Source organism: Schistocerca americana, chromosome 3 (assembly GCF_021461395.2).
Source record: "Schistocerca americana isolate TAMUIC-IGC-003095 chromosome 3, iqSchAmer2.1, whole genome shotgun sequence".
Classification (NCBI taxonomy): domain Eukaryota; kingdom Metazoa; phylum Arthropoda; class Insecta; order Orthoptera; family Acrididae; genus Schistocerca; species Schistocerca americana.
Window position 1 is genome coordinate 782,154,841 of NC_060121.1, and position 23,372 is coordinate 782,178,212.

Below are 23,372 nucleotides of genomic sequence, written 5' to 3' on the forward strand. Positions count from 1 at the left end.
CATATTGATTTCTCAACACAGTCACCCTGCGACGAACACCTTTCTGCCAACGAGAGACCAGTTTGCTAATACCGTCACTGAAGTTTGACTTTTTTTGATGTAGCCAACCTCAGCTCTGCTTCCGCCGCTTCATCACTATCAAAGTGAAGTCCTGGAAGACGTTCTTTCAGTTTTGGAAACAGATGAAAATCCGATGGGGACATTTCGGGGAATGTATGAACGATGAGCAATGACAGCGAACCCAAGGCGTCGGAATGTTGCCGATGTCGCAGCTCTTACGTGGTCTGGTATTGTCATGCTGAAGGAAAGGATGTTCCAAGTGTGGACGAATTCATCGAATTTGTGCTAAGCTCTTATGGGACCAAACTGCTGAGGTCATCGGTCCTTAAGCTTACACACTACTTAATCTAAGTTAAACTAACTTACGCTAAGGACAACACACACACACACACACACACACACACACACACACACACACACACACACATGCCCACATGCCCGAGCGAGAGTCACGCGGACCGTGACAAGGCGGGTCATCGTATTCAAAAGTCTGTTACAGCACTCTGTTTCTCATAGTTAATTCGTGCAACGCCGTGTTACGCGCTACGAATTGGAATACTGTAGCGACAGAGGGTTGCAAATATGTAGACATGGAGAATAAAAATGTAGAATGTTAGCAGCGTTTGTTCTTTAAAAAAGCTTTAAGAGTTTTCGCGTAAAAATTCGGAGGAATTACCTTTTCAGCACGCCCTCGTATTATTAGAATCCTGCTGTGCAGGTCTTAGCACGAATCCTCGTATGAGGTGCTTCAGTCTCATCGACTATGAATTGTTTGTAATACTGTGCAGTGAAACAGTTGTGAGTGGGCACACCTATCAAATGACAGAGACGAAATTAAGTCTCCAAGTTAAAACACCCACTTATTCGACGTTGCAGATCTGTTCTAAAATGTTGGCGGTTGGAAGATCTGAGAAAGTGCTGAAATCTCGTGCAGGTATTATGCACTAACAACGCTGAAGTCTGCGTCTTAACAGTTTTACGGCTCGTTCCGCATAAATACGTTGTAACCATAAAGGTGGATATCGCTGGCGCTTTAGATCACTTATGGTGATCAGCACTTTTTGCCCACCTGAGGGATTTTAACTGCCCACGAGCGTCATACAAATGTTTTAAGAACTATTTTCAAAATAGGGAAGCAACTCTGTCTTGCCTTGGAAAGGCCCTTCCAGAAGAGATTTCGAAAGTCAGGCTATCTTGTGGGATCTGGTACTCGACACGGTACTGCGAAAACTGCAGTATAGAAAAGCGGTTGTTGGTGTAATGGGATATGCCGACGTCCTGATTATCCTTGTGAAGGGAAGTTCCGGAAGGAACATGGCTCTAACATAGTCCTTTAACAGGAACATCAGCTATTCCAGAGAATTAAATTTTCTGTTGAGCCTGAAAGACCACATACATGTTGTTAAAAGGGAATCTTTTAGTAGATCGTATTATGAGATCAAGCAACAGATCCATAAAGATAAAAATCAGCCACCAGATACGTCTTCTGGATGAGCGACAAATTATAGTGCATATATCGAAGAAATGAGCAAGGCAGGCAGAATATGATGGAGAAAATAATTAGCCTAGCCACTTCCGATTGTACACTACAAACGCAAATAATAACGTAGCGCTATTGTAACCGCGATCATGGGATGCTGTGCGAGTGCTTGGGTGCACAGCACGGGTAGTTAACAGGGTGCAACGCAGAATACTACTTCGAGTGACAAAATTTTTTGGTATAGTGTCAGTTGAGGCGTTGCAAGTAATTCTTGGAATACGTTTGCTCCATCTCCAGACACGAAAAAAAAGGCAGTGTGTTGGCTACAGAAAAATCGTCCTCATGGAGTGCAAAATGTGATAGGAATAAGGGCTACAACCTGGCAGCAAATTCGCATTCAGATGCACTGTCTGCGGAAGAAGTGATGGGATGATGGCCAAACAGCGAGGCGCGCCTATGGTTTCCTCCCAAATATAAAACAGAGACGGGGAATGAGGCACCTGAATCCGTCAACAGACCTGACACACTTCTTGAAAAGTAACGGGCCATACACCACCTACTGGCCTCAAACTGGTCGAAGAATGTGCCCGTGGTGAACACACTATCTGGTGATGTCCACTGTACCCCGACGATGCTGATATTAATCGGCAGGAACTGTATCGGCAGGGACGACGCGATATCAACGAGATACCGTGTTGCGAGACAGAATGGTAGGTCCTGGACAGTATTGCCAACGATATTTCAAAAAAAGTTTGGGTAGCGGGTTCCTTGTAAGTCAACCCCTGTCTGCTGCACTGCAGAATGTTGTGACAGAAAATCGATGGGCAACGCAGCGAAGACAGCTGAGGTCAACAGTTGTGGCCGACGAACAGACTACTTCGCATGCACGGCGATCGCAACAACGCCAGAATGGAAACGCAACCGTGTTCCGTGTCTCGGCACTCGACGAACTAAAACAGGGATGACTTGGGCCGATGTATGGCTACACTTCTCACATGCAGCGACGGTGCTCCCTTGGATCAGTGAGTTGTCCCCTGCAACCAGGGAGCCGACAGACAACGTAACATGCAGATAGCACCACAAAGCCCTCCGGAGTGTCCAAGGAATGGGTGGGGCACGTCTATGGAACGGGAAGCAATGCAGTGCACACTGGAATGCGGCAGCCAAGAACTTATACGCGTTTTATAACAGTAGTAGGCTTAATTAGATTTTGTAGTAGGTGTAGTTTTTATTGTAGACTTAGATTGGTGATGGGAAGTGGTATTCTGTTGGATGTAACTAAGAATGTTGTACAATTAGTTGCCGATGTACAGGGAAAAAATCCTGTTAATAGTAATAATTTGGATAAGTATGAGTACAGCCTGTGTTTAAATTATAGGTAAAGGATAATAATGTAATAAGTGAGTAAATACACTCCTGGAAATTGAAATAAGAACACCGTGAATTCATTGTCCCAGGAAGGGGAAACTTTATTGACACATTCCTGGGGTCAGATACATCACATGATCACACTGACAGAACCACAGGCACATAGACACAGGCAACAGAGCATGCACAATGTCGGCACTAGTACAGTGTATATCCACCTTTCGCAGCAATGCAGGCTGCTATTCTCCCATGGAGACGATCGTAGAGATGCTGGATGTAGTCCTGTGGAACGGCTTGCCATGCCATTTCCACCTGGCGCCTCAGTTGGACCAGCGTTCGTGCTGGACGTGCAGACCGCATGAGACGACGCTTCATCCAGTCCCAAACGTGCTCAATGGGGGACAGATCCGGAGATCTTGCTGGCCAGGGTAGTTGACTTACACCTTCTAGAGCACGTTGGGTGGCACGGGATACATGCGGACGTGCATTGTCCTGTTGGAACAGCAAGTTCCCTTGCCGGTCTAGGAATGGTAGAACGATGGGTTCGATGACGGTTTGGATGTACCGTGCACTATTCAGTGTCCCCTCGACGATCACCAGTGGTGTACGGCCAGTGTAGGAGATCGCTCCCCACACCATGATGCCGGGTGTTGGCCCTGTGCGCCTCGGTCGTATGCAGTCCTGATTGTGGCGCTCACCTGCACGGTGCCAAACACGCATACGACCATCATCGGCACCAAGGCAGAAGCGACTCTCATCGTTGAAGACGACACGTCTCCATTCGTCCCTCCATTCACGCCTGTCGCGACACCACTGGAGGCGGGCTGCACGATGTTGGGGCGTGAGCGGAAGACGGCCTAACGGTGTGCGGGACCGTAGCCCAGCTTCATGGAGACGGTGGCGAATGGTCCTCGCCGATACCCCAGGAGCAACAGTGTCCCTAATTTGCTGGGAAGTGGCGGTGCGGTCCCCTACGGCACTGCGTAGGATCCTACGGTCTTGGCGTGCATCCGTGCGTCGCTGCGGTCCGGTCCCAGGTCGACGGGCATTTGCACCTTCCGCCGACCACTGGCGACAACATCGATGTACTGTGGAGACCTCACGCCCCACGTGTTGAGCAATTCGGCAGTACGTCCACCCGGCCTCCCGCATGCCCACTATACGCCCTCGCTCAAAGTCCGTCAACTGCACATACGGTTCACGTCCACGCTGTCGCGGCATGCTACCAGTGTTAAAGACTGCGATGGAGCTCCGTATGCCACGGCAAACTGGCTGACACTGACGGCGGCGGTGCACAAATGCTGCGCAGCTAGCGCCATTCGACGGCCAACACCGCGGTTCCTGGTGTGTCCGCTGTGCCGTGCGTGTGATCATTGCTTGTACAGCCCTCTCGCAGTGTCCGGAGCAAGTATGGTGGGTCTGACACACCGGTGTCAATGTGTTCTTTTTTCCATTTCCAGGAGTGTAGTAAACATACACCTTCCGCTAACACTACGCCACGTTCAAATGTTTACGCTAAGTGCGACCAGTTCGCCGCTAATGAGACATACGCACCTCCCTCAGCCATTATCGGTCACGTGAATCGCGTATCCTACGTGCAGATACCCGAGCAAACGTTTCCTCTCTTCCCGAACGTGTCGCTCGCTCCCTGCGGACAAGCTCTTATACGGGCAGTCCACAATTCGTTCCGGGCTCAAAACACTGTAGAAAGAGAACCACCGCTCAGAATGACAACTTTCAACAGTATTTATTGACGCAAGGGCAAACGTGATGGAACGAAAAAATTTACTCAATAGAAGACGCTGTAAGTGTCAGAGTCTGCACACCAATAGATATGCGGCACACGGCTGTTCCTCAACTTCATCAGTGACGCCCAATGTGTCTGTCCCGGACTCTCAGGGGTATGAAAGAAAGGCTCTGGTCCGACGTTTGCTAAGGGTCCGGAGAGAACTATTACAAAATTCGAAAACACAGGTTCTTTTGAATTGCAGTGTGGCAGAGGGAGGGAAGCAGTTGATCCGACATCTGTCGAAGATGTGGCCACAGCATTGCAGAAGGGATCGAGCAGTTGTGTGCAAACATGCACTGCAGTAGGAACTGCCCGAAAGTTTGACACGCCTATGAGCACGTTGCTTAGAAACATACGAAACATACTGCATTGCTATCCATACAAAATCACCCATGATCAGGAGCTGACTTGTGAAGAACACCAAGTTCGATCTGGAATTGCTTACTCACTTGGAAGTGGAGAGTAAGTGGCCATGGAACATTCTGTGGACAGACGAAGCCTATTTCCATCTCCAAGGACATATCAATACGCGGAACTCCAGAATAAGGGTGACAGAAAATCGACTCGCACAACAGGTACACTTCATTCTTCAGAGGTGACACTGTGGTGCTGGTTGTCGGCATCGTTTTTCATAGGACCGTATTTTTCCGAGGAGATGAACCCTGCAGGTCCTTTTACCTGTTCCGACACTGCTAAAAGCTATGGGAGTCTCTTGAGCACCGTCATTTCAACCCTTCAACAGCGTGGATGCGTGTGTTGGGTCATTTTTATGCAAGATGACGCTCCTCCGCACATCGTTCAGCCAGTGAAGCGGCTGCTGCAGAGGCATTTCGAAAATTCTAGAATTATCAGAATTTCCCTACAGCCTGGTCGTCCGTATCACCTCATGCTAATCCGTGTGGTTTCTGGCTGCGGGGTTATCTGAAAGACGTTGTGTTCAGTGCTCCAATTACGAACGTAGATTAACTGAGGCACGCTCTGCGTAACTCATTCTGAACATGACCCCCGAGACACTTCGATCTATTGTGGAACGTGCTGTATCTCGATTTCAGCTTGTGGCAGAAAACGGCGCACAGCATATTGAATATGCCTTGCGCCAGTTTCACGACAGTTAGACACTGATGTTATACGAATGCGAATGGGTTTGGTGTGGTGGGGGCGGGGGGGGAGGAGGGAAAGAAAGAAAAGGAGAGGGATTACTGATGTCAACTGCATCGGGACATTGCACGGATTCAGCGGCGACGTGTGAAAATGTGTACTGGACCGGGAAGTGAACCCGAAATCTCCTGCTTGTGAGGCAGGTCCGTTAACCACTGCGCCTTCCAGGACACGTTGTTATCGCAACTCACCGCCGACCCACATTCCCACCGAGCGCCACCTATCTGCAGCCGCTGTCCATTTCCTCCATGTCGCTACTCTGAGACTCCCGCAGGAGGTCGGTCGTACTTGTACATCCGCATTGAAGAAGGTGAACCCATTGCTCATCTAGCCAAATTAATTATATGAATTCGTGCTGTCTGTTCTTTCCGAAAGGACGGACACCACGCAACCGGCTCGCCTAGATGGGCAATGGATGCACCTTCTTCAGTGCGGATGTTCAAGTACGACCGACCTCCTGCGGGAGTCTCAGAGTAGCGAGCATGGAGGAAATGGACAGAGATTGTAGATAGGTGGCGCTCGGTGGGCATGTGGATCGGACGTGAAGCTTGCCGAGATAGTCCGAGTAGTAGCGCTAACACTGTCCCGGATGGCGCAGTGGTTAACGTATCTTCCTAGTAAGCAGGAGATCCCAGGTTCGAATCCCGATCGGGTCTAAATTTTCACTCGTCGCCGCTGATTCCCCGTAATGTCCCTGTCCAGCTGACATCCCTTTCCTATCCTTCCTTCTCTCACTCCCTCCTCCACCTTCAATTTACATATATAGAAACGGATGTTTTCTTTTCATGCGGTTTTTGGCCCAAGGACAATTAAAAACTGATGTCATTTTATTTTTTTATATGGTTTTTGGCCTCAGGACAGTTAATAACCGATTTTTCCCATCCAATAGGGTACGACCTTGCCGCGATGGATGGATTTGCCAAACTACCAACGCCACAACTGTTGACTGTCGAACTTGCGCAGTCAATCATATTGAAAAGTACGGATGGTGTAACGTGCAACTGAAACCATAGCCCATCGTATTGCGATTCATCTGTAAGTATTATGCCGGCCTCTGTGGCCGAGCGGTTCTTGGCGCTTCAGTCCGGAACAGCGCTGCTGCTACGGTCGCAGGTTCGAATCCTGCCTCGGGCATAGATGTGTCTGATGTCCTTAGGTTAATTAGGTTTAAGTAGTTCTAAATCTAAGGGACGCTGTCGTTTATCGACTAATACAGTCATCAGAAGATAAAAAGAAACGGCAAAACGATTTAGAAAAAATATCTGAATGGTGCGAAAAGTGGCAGTTGACCCATAATAACGAAAAGTGTGAGGTCATCCACATGAGTGCTAAAAGGAACTAAAACTTCGGTTACACGATAAATCAGTCTAATCTTAAAGCCGTAAATTCAACTAAATACTAGGTATTACAATTACGAACAACTTAAATTGGAAAGAACACATAGAAAATGTTGTGGGGAAGGCTAACCAAAGGCTGCGTTTTATTGGCAGGACACTTAGAAAATGTAACAGACCTACTGAAGAGACTGCCTACACTATGCTTGTCGTTCCTCTTTTAGAATACTGCTGCGCGGTGTGGGATCCTTACCAGATAGGACTGACAGAGTACATCGAAAAAGTTCAAAGAAAGGCAGCATGTTTTGTATTATCGCGAAATGTGGTAGAAAGTGTCACAGATATGTCACAGGATTTGGGCTGGAAATCATTAAAATAAAGGCGTTTTCCGTTGCGACGGAATCTTCTCACGAAATTCCAATCCCCAACTTTCTTCTCCGAATGTGCAAATATTTTGTTGACACCGACGTACATAGGGAGGAACGATCACCACGGTAAGATATAGGAAATCAGAACTCTCAGGAAAGATGTAGGTGTTCATTCTTTCCGCGCGCTATACGAGGTTGGAATAATAGAGAATTGTGAAGGTGGTTCGATGAACCCTCTGCCAGGCACTTGAATGTGATTTGCAGAGAATCCATGTAGATGTAGATGTAGATCAAGGGACTGATGACCTCAAATGTTAAGTCGCATAGTGCTTAGAGTCATTTGCACCATTTGCTAGTTTTAGTCGAACCCCTTGAAGTAAAGACTGTTACATTAAATAATTTTTTTTGGTTCCATGTCGTTTCCCCCTGCGTCGATAATGTGCTGTTAAAATATGATATCATTGTGAGCAGCGTTTTGAAACTTTAATTATAGACACTGTATACATAACAAGCTACTCCCAGAAACAAAAGTTAAGAGCCTGTGATATCCCAGTATGTCGATGTATTAAGCGTCGATCAAAAAGCTTCCGTTTGGTGGCCTTGCTGTAGTGTATATGCAAAGTAGCGTGACTCCGATGTGGGTGTGTAGGCACCGACATGTAGACAAAGGATTAATGTGGCATTCGTATCTTTACGTCGTAAATGCGGAAACGTGAACTATGGCGACGTTATTCCCAAGTGCATCCAAACACGACCAACGTGTTGTTATTCTTTTCTTGCCTACTGAATGAGAAACACCAGTAGACATCCATTGGAGAATGAAGAATATTTATGAGCAAGCATATTGATCGAAAAGCACCTTTTCAGAATGGTGCGCCAAGTGGCGCTCGTGCTTCATGATAACGCACGTCCCCATACCGCAAATGTCGAAACGCAGAGGTTACGCCAGCTCAAGTGACACTACAGCATCAGCCATATAGTCCTGATTCTTCCCATGCTATTATCACTCCTTCGGTTTCTTGAAAAAGCCTTGAAGGAGAGGATTCCTGTTGGATGAGGTTGTGCAGCAGGGGTTTACGGTCATCTTTTTCGCAGCAGACGAAGGTGTTTTGCCAAACGGGTATCTAGCACCTGGTGCGTCTGTGGGATGATTGCCTCAGTGCTCACGGTGATTTTGCCTGATTTGCGTACCGATTCTCGACTGTATGGGCTTAGAACGGAAATGTTTTGATCGCCCCTTACTGATAAATAGGCATAATTTAGGTAAACACCACCGCTATAAACGTGAATCGTTATCAATGACTTTATTTCACGCGTCGGTGGACAGTGAACGGCACGGGCGTTGAGTGCACTGTTGAGGCGTGGCACGCTACTTTTTACCGCCCTGCCAGTGTCCAGCAATGTTCATTTGTCTAGCTAAAAGCTGTAGTAGAAAATATTAGACCACTACTGTCTACTTCAGGTCGCGGCATACATAGAATTGTCCGGTAAACGGGATGTGGCTACCTACTGAAATAAACTTGGCAATGTAAATTTTCAGGTGTATTTTTACGATAAGGATCACAGTTAATACTGCCAAGTCTGTACTAAGTAAAGTTCACACGCACACCACAATCACACTCGTAGCCAGTTTATGGTATTTAACCAGTTACCGAAGTTAATAGAGTTCACCGGATAGTTTAGTTATGAAAATGCTCACTCAAATGTTGTGCACTCTGCTCTACACGTAATACCTGTTCCAGTCTTAGATCGCACAACACGCCACGCGGTTTTAACTAACAGTCAAAATCAATAATTTTGATATTCCGTCCGAAATTCCACACGACTTCCACTATACCGTTCACTTAAATACACTTTGTTCTACTTCGCGAACTCGTAATTAGCATTTTTCCGCGATTTTACAGTACTTTCGTCGGAGCTGCTTTCAGTGAGATGTTACTAGTTCGAACCCTCAGCCCTAACCTCCTAGATGACGCCAAAGGCCTTGTTCCCAGCATACATTGGCGCGAGCCTGCATTTTTCTGATTGGCTAATATCACAAACAGCAAATCAGGTTGCAGTATTATCCCGCGCTAACCAGCGCTTTACTTCAATGACCAATCATAGTAAAACATTTCTTTCTATGGCAATTGCCAAATAAATAAATTTAGAAAAGTATCAAATATAAAATTACTCCTTCTGAAATTACCGATTAATTTGTGTTCTACTCACGATTTATTAGTATCATAAATTGACTGCACATTTAATTATAGTAAATCCCCTGTATAGTTTAACTGCTACTTTGTGAATAGCCGGCCGGAGTGGCCGTGCGGTTCTAGGCGCTACAGTTTGGAGCCGAGCGACCGCTACGGTCGCAGGTTCGAATCCTGCCTCGGGCATGGATTTGTGTGATGTCCTTAGGTTAGTTAGGTTTAATTAGTTCTAAGTTCTAGGCGAGTGATGACCTCAGAAGTGAAGTCGCATAGTGCTCAGAGCCATTTGAACCATTTTGAACTTCGTGAATAAACAAAGCAATTTTCATTTACTTCTGTTCTTCTTGACTCATACAACACTCACACTGCTAATTACTACACATATAAAACAATTATAATTATGTAAATACATTAAATATTAATCAAACATAACTTTACAACATTGTTTTGACCAAGACTGATAGCACTGTCCGTCAACTGCTGACCTCTGCCGCCTACTAGTACAACTACGTGCAGCTCTCTAACTCAGGTCCATGAAAGCTGGTGACATCTGTCGATGACTCATGCCTATAACGATATCATCCTAACAAGTGACAGGAGTGATGCGAAGGCGCTACGCCTCACTGTGTAGGGGTTCCCGAGGCGCCGGCCGGCCGCCCTTGACGCCCACGCAGCGTGCCGCTTAGCCGGCAGTCGATACCAGCCGCGGCGGGCACAGGGGCTGCAATGTACGCGCCGCCCACTGCTGCTGGGGCTGTCACTCGCCACCAGTTACTTTTGCACAGCGGTCTGTACGTTCTTAAGATAGTAACACACTGCCATACACCCGTCCACACCAGACCACCGATTGCTCACAGCGTAACAGTTCTACTACGATGGGATACTAAAATTTTTTCAGTAGGTTCACTGCATAATATTGCACTGCAGTGATAGGAGATCTAGCTGTCAGATGGCTTGGTCAGTCATTCAACCAGCTGTGGTTTTGCATTTGCTTCCTGCTGCAGGCATCGACAAGGTGACCTTACAGTGATCTAGTAGTGAGTTCGGTGAGCGTATGTGTTTCTGGTCGATTATAGCATCACGTCTTGGGAAATTAGTTCTGGCTGGCTTTGCGACATTTCCGCAACATGGGTTTGCTATTCCGAACAATTACCTTGTGTGTTTCCTCTCGCACACAAACCGAGGGGATAATAAGTTACCTGGAGTTTTTCTGGTATTGAGTACTAACAGTTGTTTATGAAGATGTTTTAGGGTGTGTAATCTGATTAAAATCCTGTACTTTTCTTCAGTACCAGATATTAAATCATTCGCGTAGCGAGCTTATTGATGGGGGAAATGAATTTTGCACGTCATTTAGGACACAATGACCAACATTTTTCGTTTGTGTACTTCGTGGAACCTTAAGCAACTACAGTTGAATGTGGTTGGCTTACTGAAGTCAGTCTGCAGCACTGTTGTTTAGGATGTCACTCGGTCGGACGTGTCCCTGTGTGAATAGTGCAATGATGTGCGGCCTACGAAGCTGTAGATTAAAACTGTGTGCCGGACCGAGACTCGAAATCGGAAGCCTTGCCTTTCGCTGACAAGTGCTCTAACGGCTGAGCTACCCAAGCACAACTCACGACCCGTTATCATAGTTCTAATTCCACCACTACCTCATCTCCTACCTTAAAAGTTCTTCTGCGAAACTTGCAAGACTAGCACTCCTGGAACAAAGGGTATTGCGGAGACGTGGCTTAGCCAAGAAGATGTGAGATGAGATACTGTAGGAAGTAGAGCTGTGAGGACGCGTCGTGAGCCGTGCTTGAGTAGATCAGTCGATAGAGCACTTGCCCCAGAAAGGCAAAAGTCCTAAGTTCGAGCACACAGTTTTAATCTGCAGAAGATTGGTTTTCGGGAACAATTTACGATGGTTATCGCGGACCATCCGCTTGCTCGGTGGCTATCTTGAACTGTTAATAGTAACATCCTACAGCTACAGCGGTTCTCATTATACCGCTGATGGATCAGCGTTAGTGCGTTGCCTACTAGCAAGGTCTCCGCCATTTGCTTGTCTTCTGTCAATGTCGGTTAGGCTAGTGCCTAATTATAAAGGAGCTAAGTCCACGGTGTAAGCTGAAAAGCTAGATTAAGCAACAGCTTGTGCCTTTAGCGCAAGTGGGTTATCGCCTCATAGTTGTAAATGGTATCGTATGATAAATAGCTGCTGCCTTAGTTGTAAGTGACGCTATTGTCACTAAAACTAATAAAATAGAATGAGCGCTCTAGCTTAAGAATAACATGAGAGTAACTCAGTGAGCGGCCGCTAAGGTATTTATTAACACATAGTAACCATTGTTTTTGTAACCCCTCGTCTTCAATTTTGTAAAAGCCTCGTCGCTACAGCTGTGGAGGCCGAGTTGCCACTGTTGTTCAGCTAAGTGTAGTAATAGACGGAAAGTCATCTAGTAAAACAGAAATAATATCCGGCGTTCCCCAAGGAAGTGCTATAGGCCCTCTACTGTTCCTGATCTACATTAACGACTTAGGAGACAATCTCAGTAGCCGTCTTAGATTGTTTGCAGATTATGGTGTCATTTACCGTCTTGTAAAGTCATCAGATGACCAAAACGAATTGCACAATGATTTAGATAAGATATCGGTATTGTGCGAAGAGTGGAAATTGGCCCTGAATAAAGAAAGTGTGAAGTTATTCATATGAGTACTAAAAGAAATCCGCTAAAATTCCATTAAGCGATAAGTCACACATATCTGAAGGCTGTAAATTCAGATACTTAGGGATTACAATTACAAATTCCCTCAATTCTAACGATCACATAGATAATGTTGTGGGTAGAGCTAACCAAAGACTGCGATTCATTGGCAGAACACTTAGAGGGTGCAACAGATCTACTAAAGAGACTTCTTACACCACGCTTGTCCGCCCTATTCTGGAGTATTGCTGTGCGGTGTGCGATCCGCATCAGGTGGGAATGACGGATGACATCGAAAAAGTACAAAGAAGGGCAGCTCGTTTTGTACTATCGCGAAATAGGGGAGATAGTGTCACAGACATGATACGTGAATTGGAGTGGCAATCATTAAAACAAAGGCGTTTTTCCTCGGGACGGGATCTTCTCATGAAATTTTAATCACCAGTTTCTGCTCCGATTGCGAAAACATTCTGTTGGCACCCACCTACATAGGGAGAAATGATCATCAACAAAATAAGCGAAATCAGGGCTCGCACAGAAAAATTTAAGTGATCGTTTTACCCGCACGCTGTTCGAGAGTGGAACGATAGAGAGACAGCTTGAAGGTGGTTCATTGAACCCTCTGCCAGGCACTTTATTCTGAATAGCAGAGTAATCACGTAGATGTAGATGTAGGCCGAGTTTGTGCGTTGGTGAAACGGCTTCTGGTGCAGCACACCGCTAAGACAATTACTCCCTGCCACTGTTACACAGCTGTGCCCCAGTGTGAGGTAACAGTATAAGAGAACGAAGATTCTACAACACTCCAACAAGTGAGTTAAAGGGTTTACTTATCTTCGTGTCTTGACGAATAAGAACTCTGCAACTCTACTTGAATTATAGCAAAAAAAGAGCCTCAATGGCTGAGCGCAAATAATCGTAGGTAAACTTCACAGTACATAGCAAATGGAATTTACAAGTGTCTGTTGACTTCTAAGAGTTCACTGAACGACGTTCCCTGTCTAAGTCATCCCTGGGAGATGATCTACACTCCTGGAAATGGAAAAAAGAACACATTGACACCGGTGTGTCAGACCCACCATACTTGCTCCGGACACTGCGAGAGGGCTGTACAAGCAATGATCACACGCACGGCACAGCGGACACACCAGGAACCGCGGTGTTGGCCGTCGAATGGCGCTAGCTGCGCAGCATTTGTGCACCGCCGCCGTCAGTGTCAGCCAGTTTGCCGTGGCATACGGAGCTCCATCGCAGTCTTTAACACTGGTAGCATGCCGCGACAGCGTGGACGTGAAAAGTATGTGCAGTTGACGGACTTTGAGCGAGGGCGTATAGTGGGCATGCGGGAGGCCGGGTGGACGTACCGCCGAATTGCTCAACACGTGGGGCGTGAGGTCTCCACAGTACATCGATGTTGTCGCCAGTGGTCGGCGGAAGGTGCACGTGCCCGTCGACCTGGGACCGGACCGCAGCGACGCACGGATGCACGCCAAGACCGTAGGATCCTACGCAGTGCCGTAGGGGACCGCACCGCCACTTCCCAGCAAATTAGGGACACTGTTGCTCCTGGGGTATCGGCGAGGATCATTCGCAACCGTCTCCATGAAGCTGGGCTACGGTACCGCACACCGTTAGGCCGTCTTCCGCTCACGCCCCAACATCGTGCAGCCCGCCTCCAGTGGTGTCGCGACAGGCGTGAATGGAGGGACGAATGGAGACGTGTCGTCTTCAGCGATGAGAGTCGCTTCTGCCTTGGTGCCAATGATGGTCGTATGCGTGTTTGGCGCCGTGCAGGTGAGCGCCACAATCAGGACTGCATACGACCGAGGCACACAGGGCCAACACCCGGCATCATGGTGTGGGGAGCGATCTCCTACACTGGCCGTACACCACTGGTGATCGTCGAGGGGACACTGAATAGTGCACGGTACATCCAAACCGTCATCGAACCCATCGTACTACCATTCCTAGACCGGCAAGGGAACTTGCTGTTCCAACAGGACAATGCACGTCCGCATGTATCCCGTGCTACCCAACGTGCTCTAGAAGGTGTAAGTCAACTACCCTGGCCAGCAAGATCTCCGGATCTGTCCCCCATTGAGCATGTTTGGGACTGGATGAAGCGTCGTCTCACGCGGTCTGCACGTCCAGCACGAACGCTGGTCCAACTGAGGCGCCAGGTGGAAATGGCATGGCAAGCCGTTCCACAGGACTACATCCAGCATCTCTACGATCGTCTCCATGGGAGAATAGCAGCCTGCATTGCTGCGAAAGGTGGATATACACTGTACTAGTGCCGACATTGTGCATGCTCTGTTGCCTGTGTCTATGTGCCTGTGGTTCTGTCAGTGTGATCATGTGATGTATCTGACCCCAGGAATGTGTCAATAAAGTTTCCCCTTCCTGGGACAATGAATTCACGGTGTTCTTATTTCAATTTCCAGGAGTGTATAACCAATATAGAAGAGCAGCTCTGGAGCTGCTCTTCTATCTTCCGAGTAGGCTTCTGTCCGTTGTCGTCCGGTTATTAGAGGATTGCACTCGGCAGGCAATTGGCCGAGGCGAAGTCGCTGTCTTCGTCCTTAGCTCCGCTCGTGACGCTGGGGCACTCTGTCGAGTCCCTATGGCACTGGCACCAGCTCGCATCTTTGCACTGTGATGCTTTTGTCCTGGCTGTGTCTTGTTCAAACGACACAGCATTACTACGTGGTGACACCTGTGTTACGTAGCTAACTAACGCTGCTATGGATGTGGTTTGTCATCAGTAATTTGTGACGGTTGAATCTGTGGTTATCAATGCCACTAGGTGCTTGTGTCTGTATGGAGCGGTAGACATTGATTATGTGCCGTTTTGTTCCCGGTTCGAAGCTGTGAAGCCGTGTTTCATCGCCTGTGATGCTGTTCGACAAAAAATTGTCACAATCACCCTCATAACGCGCAATGAACTCCGCACGAATGGTCCTTCGTTGCTCTTCGCGGTCTTCTGTTAGGCGACTAAGAACTTAGAGGGCACACAGCTTCGAGCAGCCCAGCCGGTGGACGAATGTGCAATCGAGGTCTAGTAGTGCAGCGAAGTGTTCGACTGTGATCCGTCCATCACCTCGAATGAGAGTGTCCGCACGTTCCGACATTGCAGGAGTCACCGCTGTACGCGGTCGAGCGGCACGCCGGAGATCGGACGGGTTTGTGCCACCTTGTTGCGATGGACAGATGCCTCGCCCAACGACCCATCACGCTTTCGTTCACTGACAGGTCTCCGTAGGTATTCTACAAGCGCCTGTAAATATCTGCAACACTCAATGACAAACATCTGCTCGGAACGCACTGCTGTTACAGACGCCATTTTGGAGGCTACGTATGGCGCCGCCACCTATTAGAACTTCATGGAACTGTATGGACTGAAGCGGGAATATTCGAGGATGACCACAACAAATTCCGCATTTTCTTCAACCGAAAGTGGCCGAGACAGAAAATGTGTTGCATTACATATTGAACGCCACTCACATGCAATAACAACTTGTCCAGTTGTTTGCTCCATTCTCAGTAATTTCGATGCATTTCAGGAGACATCACGAAGGCACACATTTTCCGGGAATCATTTGAGAATCTCAATAACCAATAGCGTCTCTTAACATTCTTCTAGCCATCATTGGTCAGTGTAAGATTAAGTGGAAGGCGCGCGTACAACTAATGGTAAAGAATTCAGATGTAGATGAGTACTGACCTGTCTGGCGACGACTCCTGGGAGGATCCCGCAAGCGATGACGTGACAGAGCCGGAACTGGTCGAGAGGCCAAATCCTTGAAGGTAAAGAAGAAGAATAAAAAGAATTGAAATAAATTAAAACATCTTAAGCAATTATTAGTACCTTTCAACTGATGAAGAAATAAATGTGTTAAGAAAGACAGATTGTCTTAAACTTTTCGTTTACCATGCATCAAACCTTCATTGTAACTGCTAGGCAAGAGTGTATGCAATTCACTCGTTAACGCTAACACAAAGGGTTTTATAGGAAAGATAGTGAGTAAAATAAAAGCAGACTGAATATCTCACTCTGTAGCAGCATGTACGCTGTTGTGAAATTTGTACACAATTCAAAACTGTTTGCTCGACTTGATAAGAGCATCGCCCACAAAAAGCCTGAGTCCGATTTCAAGTGCCGGTTCACTTCACACTCTTAATATCTCAATCAGGACAAAAACTGAAGTATTTTATTGCACGTTCGACCAACACATCGAGTGTCACAAATGTCATGTTGTTTAAAATGGCTGTAGTGCCGAATATTATTCCACTACGACTGAATGCATGCCGAGTAGTTACTGTGCGCCTTCCAGTGAACCAGAGCTAGGAGGTAACCGTCGTACTGCGGCGAAGCAGACTCTGTGATCTGAAGTCTCTCCACTGAACACGATCCATGGTCGACTGTGTGATCTGAAGACTCTCCACTAAACACGATCCATGGCCGACGGTGTGATGTCAGAGTAAGCATTCGAGAGTATGTAAGTTTACACATAATGGGGAAACGTCTCAGACGTTTGACACACCAACAGAGAGAACTTGAAGGACTCTAACGCGGGGTGATTGTAGGAGCCCATAAATTTGGGCATCCCGACAACAAGATTTTACCCACGTCGTAGAGAAGTTGGAACGCAAGGACCGTTAAACCTAAATGTCTTCCTGGCTGGCTCAAGAAATTAATAGATACGGACCGGCGAAATCTAAAGCGTACCGTGCAAACCAATAGTGCCATTCTCGCCAGCGAGTGCAGAGGCTCTCCGTTGCAGACAGGTTTACGGGGCAGTGACGAAGCGACCGGATGAGAGCCGATAGGAACTGTCCATATGGCCGGGTCCAGAAACCATTGGCCATCAGGCTAAATGTGCCAAGTCGCTTAGAGTGGTGCAGACGCCGCCGTCATTCGTCTGTGGAGTATTCGATGAAGGTTTCATGGAGTGGTGAGTCACGAGATGTGATTGGCACGAAGTTGGGCGCGAGACGACCCCGTACGTGTGCGGATAGTAACATTTGTGAACATGATATGGTATGGTGGTGCTTATCCTGATTTGCCTTGAGAGCATTAATATTGATGACTGGCAATGTGAACGCGGTTAAATAAGGCCGTCACTACTACCATATTTTACGTATTTACTGTTCCTAGACCACACAGAAGAACTAGCAGCATTGTATTACATCACCACCTGATCTTAAATTGCGTGGAGGCAGGTACATAGGGAAACTAAGATGGTTGGGACTTCAGAACCTGGGCTAGACCTGTATGTCAATAGTATCTTTGGTATTATGAGACAGGTAAGAGGAAATTTGCCAGTACGTTGCAAGGCTCAATGCAATTCCGAGGCAGTTCGCTGCCAATTAGGTCAAGTTAGGTTTCTCCACTCTTCGACCACTTTACTGTACGATCTAATTTACAACATTACCAATATTTTGCATAAGAGGAACGATCGATACATATATAAACATTGTAAACCTACATATCGTAAGTATCTATCCAGAGGGACCTTAAGTGCAACTACCACGTAAAAGAAACATTAGGAAAATTAGATGTCAGTGTGAAATTCGTAGGAAGAATCTTAAGGAAATGTAACTCATCCAAGAAGGAAGGGCTTATAAGGCGCTTGTTCGACCGATTCTTGAGTGCTGTTCATGATATGGGATCCTTACCAGGTAGGACTGATAGGAGAGAGAGAGAGAGAGAGAGAGAGAGAGAGAGAGAGAGAGAGAGAGAATGTAGCGAAGAACGGCGCGTTTCTTCGCGGGGTCGTTTTGTCAAGGCAAGAAGTTTACAGAGATGCTCAACAAACTCCAGTGGCAGGCGTTACAAGAGAGCTTCACGGAGGGGTTTCCCATTGAGACAAAGAGAACACTTTCCGGGAAGAGTCGGACAACATATTACACACCTGGAAATTGAAATAAGAACACCGTGAATTCATTGTCCCAGGAAGGGGAAACTTTATTGACACATTCCTGGGGTCAGATACATCTCATGATCACACTGACAGAACCACAGGCACATAGACACAGGCAACAGAGCATGCACAATGTCGGCACTAGTACAGTGTATATCCACCTTTCGCAGCAATGCAGGCTGCTATTCTCCCATGGAGACGATCGTAGAGATGCTGGATGTAGTCCTGTGGAACGGCTTGCCATGCCATTTCCACCTGGCGCCTCAGTTGGACCAGCGTTCGTGCTGGACGTGCAGACCGCGTGAGATGACGCTTCATCCAGTCCCAAACATGCTCAATGGGGGACAGATCCGGAGATCTTGCTGGCCAGGGTAGTTGACTTACACCTTCTAGAGCACGTTGGGTGGCACGGGATACATGCGGACGTGCATTGTCCTGTTGGAACAGCAAGTTCCCTTGCCGGTCTAGGAATGGTAGAACGATGGGTTCGATGACGGTTTGGATGTACCGTGCACTATTCAGTGTCCCCTCGACGATCACCAGTGGTGTACGGCCAGTGTAGGAGATCGCTCCCCACACCATGATGCCGGGTGTTGGCCCTGTGTGCCTCGGTCGTATGCAGTCCTGATTGTGGCGCTCACCTGCACGGCGCCAAACACGCATACGACCATCATTGGCACCAAGGCAGAAGCGACTCTCATCGCTGAAGACGACACGTCTCCATTCGTCCCTCCATTCAGGCCTGTCGCGACACCACTGGAGGCGGGCTGCACGATGTTGGGGCGTGAGCGGAAGACGGCCTAACGGTGTGCGGGACCGTAGCCCAGCTTCATGGAGACGGTTCCGAATGGCCCTCGCCGATACCCCAGGAGCAACAGTGTCCCTAATTTGCTGGGAAGTGGCGGTGCGGTCCCCTACGGCACTGCGTAGGATCCTACGGTCTTGGCGTGCATCCGTGCGTCGCTGCGGTCCGGTCCCAGGTCGACGGGCACGTGCACCTTCCGCCGACCACTGGCGACAACATCGATGTACTGTGGAGACCTCACGCCCCACGTGTTGAGCAATTCGGCGGTACGTCCACCCGGCCTCCCGCATGCCCACTATACGCCCTCGCTCAAAGTCCGTCAACTGCACATACGGTTCACGTCCACGCTGTCGCGGCATGCTACCAGTGTTAAAGACTGCGATGGAGCTCCGTATGCCACGGCAAACTGGCTGACACTGACGGCGGCGGTGCACAAATGCTGCGCAGCTAGCGCCATTCGACGGCCAACACCGCGGTTCCTGGTGTGTCCGCTGTGCCGTGCGTGTGATCATTGCTTGTACAGCCCTCTCGCAGTGTCCGGAGCAAGTATGGTGGGTCTGACACACCGGTGTCAATGTGTTCTTTTTTCCATTTCCAGGAGTGTATTTCTTCCCACTGTGGTCTCGCGAAATGACCACGACCAGAAAATTCGAGAAATTAGAGCAAATACAAAAGCTCACCGACCATAATATTCCCCAGGCCCCATTCACGAGTGGAACAGGGAAATGGAGGATCTGTTAGTAGTAACAGAAGTAGCCTCCGCCACAAATCGTTGGGCCAATTTCTGAGTATGATGTAGATATAAAGTTAATTAAATTACTCAGTAATAATTATATTACCATTTCCAGAATGAGATTTTCACTCTGCAGCGGAGTGTGCGCTGATATGAAACTTCCTGGCAGATTAAAACTGTGTGCCCGACCGAGACTCGAACTCGGGACCTTTGCCTTTCGCGGGCAAGTGCTCTACCGTCTGAGCAGAAGTAAAGCATTGAGGACCGGGCGTGAGTCGTGCTTCGGTAGCTCAGACGGTAGAGCACTTGCCCGCGAAAGGCAAAGGTCCCGAGTTCGAGTGACGGTCGGGCACACAGTTTTAATCTGCCAGGAAGTTTCATATCAGCACACACTCCGCTGCAGAGTGAAAATCTCATTCTGGAAACATACCTGCGGCAGTGACTAAGCCATGTCTCCGCAGTATCCTTTCTTTCAGGAGTGCTAGTTCTGCAAGGTTCGCAGAAGAACTTCTGTAAAGTTCGGAAGGTAGGAGACGAGATACTGGCAGAAGTAAAGCTGTGAGGACCGGGCGTGAGTCGTGCTTCGGTAGCTTAGACGGTAGAGCACTTGCCCGCGAAAGGGAAAGGTCCCGAGTTCGAGTCTCGGTCGGGCACACAGTTTTAATCTGCCAGGAAGTTTCGTATTACCATTTCACTACAACTGAAACTCCTGTAAATGAGAGGAAATAAAGACTGATATTTGCTACCAAATGGTGAAAACAAAGACTGTTAAAACAATATAAACACAGATTTTACGAAAATATTTTACACAATAGTATGCCCGCGAACGGTGTGCCAGTCGATCGTTAACGTTTCGCAACAGGGTTCACAGGCCGTAACAATTGGCTCTGCATCTTCGGAGCGGAAATTTGCAAACCCCAAAGAACTTAAGAGAGACCCAACGCAGTCTCGATAGTGGATGGCAATCAGCATCGTTCCTAGTTGCAGAGGATCCCCATTAATTAGGAGACTGAAGAAACTGGACAGCGGATTCAACACTTAACTAAGCAGATTAAAGTTTAGCAATAAAATACGTCTTTCTAGAATTTATAGCCGAGTGCAGTCTTCACTGACAAGATAAACTACAGGCATACAAAGGTAGTAATCAATGAATCCACAAATCAACAAATCAACAAAAATGAATATAAAAATAGCCCCAAAATTTTTAAGAGCTGAAGAGAGCTGAATTCGTGTGAGGAAAATCCTAACGTATTACAGGGAGAGCTGAAGACATGAGGTAGCAATACAGATAACATCAGCGGGTGCTTGCTGGTGCGAACGGACGTGTACGTGCGTGTCCCGAGGCGTACGAACCTCGATGGGGTTGAGGCGTTACAACTTCACGGATAGAGAAGTGTCACATAAGGTTCAAAGAGTATCAGCTAAACTTGCTACATTTCCCTAAGATTCAGGGTGTGTATTAGAAAATTTTCTTTACGGGTATGGAAGTATAGTTGACGTTTTTAATCGTACTATGTAGAGCGAATACGTTTCGTGACATGAAATCGCAAAATGCACTCAGTAATTCAACGCTATACCATTCCACTCATCATCAGTTACGTTATACAACTACGTACCGGCTGTCTTTCACGAAACGGCCAAGGGGGGGGGGGGGGGGGGGGGGGGGGAACTTCACGAATTTCTGATATCGAGCTTCTTCGGATGCATGAAAATGTGGCAAATACGAGAGTCTGCTCAAAAGGAATGCCTCCAAAAATTTTATGCAAAAACAATTAAAGACTTATGAGTAAAACAAACGTTAGTAACATTCTAAATCTTTTTCGTCTTGTCTACATATTTATTAATCAACATAGTCACATTGGCGACGATCACAGTTCTCCCAATGAGAGATCAGTTTGTTGATACCGTCACTGTAGAATGTTTGACGTTGTTGACGGGGTCACAACCTCACCTCTGCTTGCACTGCTTCGTCTTTCTCGAAATGAACTCCTCGATGGCGTTCTTTAAGTTATGGATGGGGCCAAGTCGGGACCGGCTGGGGGATGATCGAAGATGTGAAACCAAAGCATCGGATTGTTGCAGATAGCACAGAGCACGTGTGCAGTCCGGTACTGTCACGCTGAAGGAGAGGCTGCTCCCTGTATAGACGAACTCTTCGAATTCGAAAATCGATTACAGCAGGTTGTTTCTCACGCACCGACATAGTTACGTTATACGCCTATATTAAACGCTACACTTATGAACCATTAGCGGCAGAGGTCTGCAGTTACTTAGATATGAAGAATAAAGATAATGTTGTTGTTGCTGCTGCTGTTGTTGTTGTTGTTCTGGTCTTCAGTCCAAAGACTGCAGCTCTCCATGCTACCCTATCCTGCGCAAGCCTCTTCATCTTCGAGTAACTTCCGCAACGTACATCCTTCTGAATCTGCTTACTGTATTCATCTGTCGGTCTCCCTCTACGATTTTTATCCCCCACGCTGCCCTCCAGTACTAAATTGGCGATTCCTAGAGGTCTCACTGTGTGTCCTAACAATCGATCCTTTCTTCTTGTCAGGTTGTCCCACAAATTTCTTTTCTCCCCAGTTCTACTCAGTACCAGTAGTTATGTAATCTACCCGCATAATCTTCAGCATTCTTTTGTGGCACCACAGTTGAAAAGCTTCTATTCTCTTCTTGTCCAAACGGTTTATCGTCCATGTTCCACTTCCATACATTCCATACAAATACTTTCAGAAATGACTTCCTGACATTTGAATCTATACTTTATGTTAACAAATTTCTCTTCTTCAAAAACGCTTTTTTCTGCCATTGGCAGTCTACATTTTATATCCTCTCTACTTCCACCATCATCAGTTATTTTGAGCCAAATAGCAAAACTGATCTACTGCCTTAAACGTCTCTTTCCTAATCTAATTCTCTCATCATTTCTCGATTTGATTCGACTACATTTCATTATCTTTGTTTTGATTATGTTAACGTTCGTCTTATATCCACTTTCAAGGCACGTCAATTCCGTTCAACTGCTCTTCAGAATCCTTTGCTGTCTCTGACAGAATTACAATGTCATCGGCTAACTCCATTGTTTTTATTTCTTCTCCATGGATTTTAATTCCTACTCCCTTTGTTTAATTTACTGCTTGCTCAACATACAGACCGAATATCATCAGGGATGGGCTACAACTATTGTCTCCCTCCCTCCTCAACCACTGCTTCCCTTTCACGCCTCTCAGCTCCTATAACTACCATCTGGTTTACAATAAATAACCTTTCTCTCCACCCCTGCCACATTTAGAATTTGAAAGAGAGTATTTCAGTCGACATTGTCTAAAACTTTCTCTAAGTCTACAAATGCTATAAAATTAGGTTTGCCTTAACCTATATTCTATGAGAAGTCGTAGGGTCAAGTATTGCCTCGCACGTTCCTACATTTCTCCAGTATCCAAACTCATCTTCCCCGAGGTAGGTATC

The 23,372-nt window shown here is 47.1% G+C and overlaps 1 protein-coding gene across 1 annotated transcript in view; it reads right to left on the reverse strand.

Annotated features, from left to right (window-relative positions):
• LOC124605634 (sodium-coupled monocarboxylate transporter 1) overlaps positions 1-23,372 on the reverse strand; it is a 327,470-nt gene that overhangs the window by 256,270 nt on the left and 47,828 nt on the right. Inside the window, exon 2 of the mRNA XM_047137452.1 lies at positions 16,167-16,242. The gene's annotated coding sequence lies outside the window, so the exon portion shown is untranslated. The remainder of the gene's footprint in view (positions 1-16,166; positions 16,243-23,372) is intronic.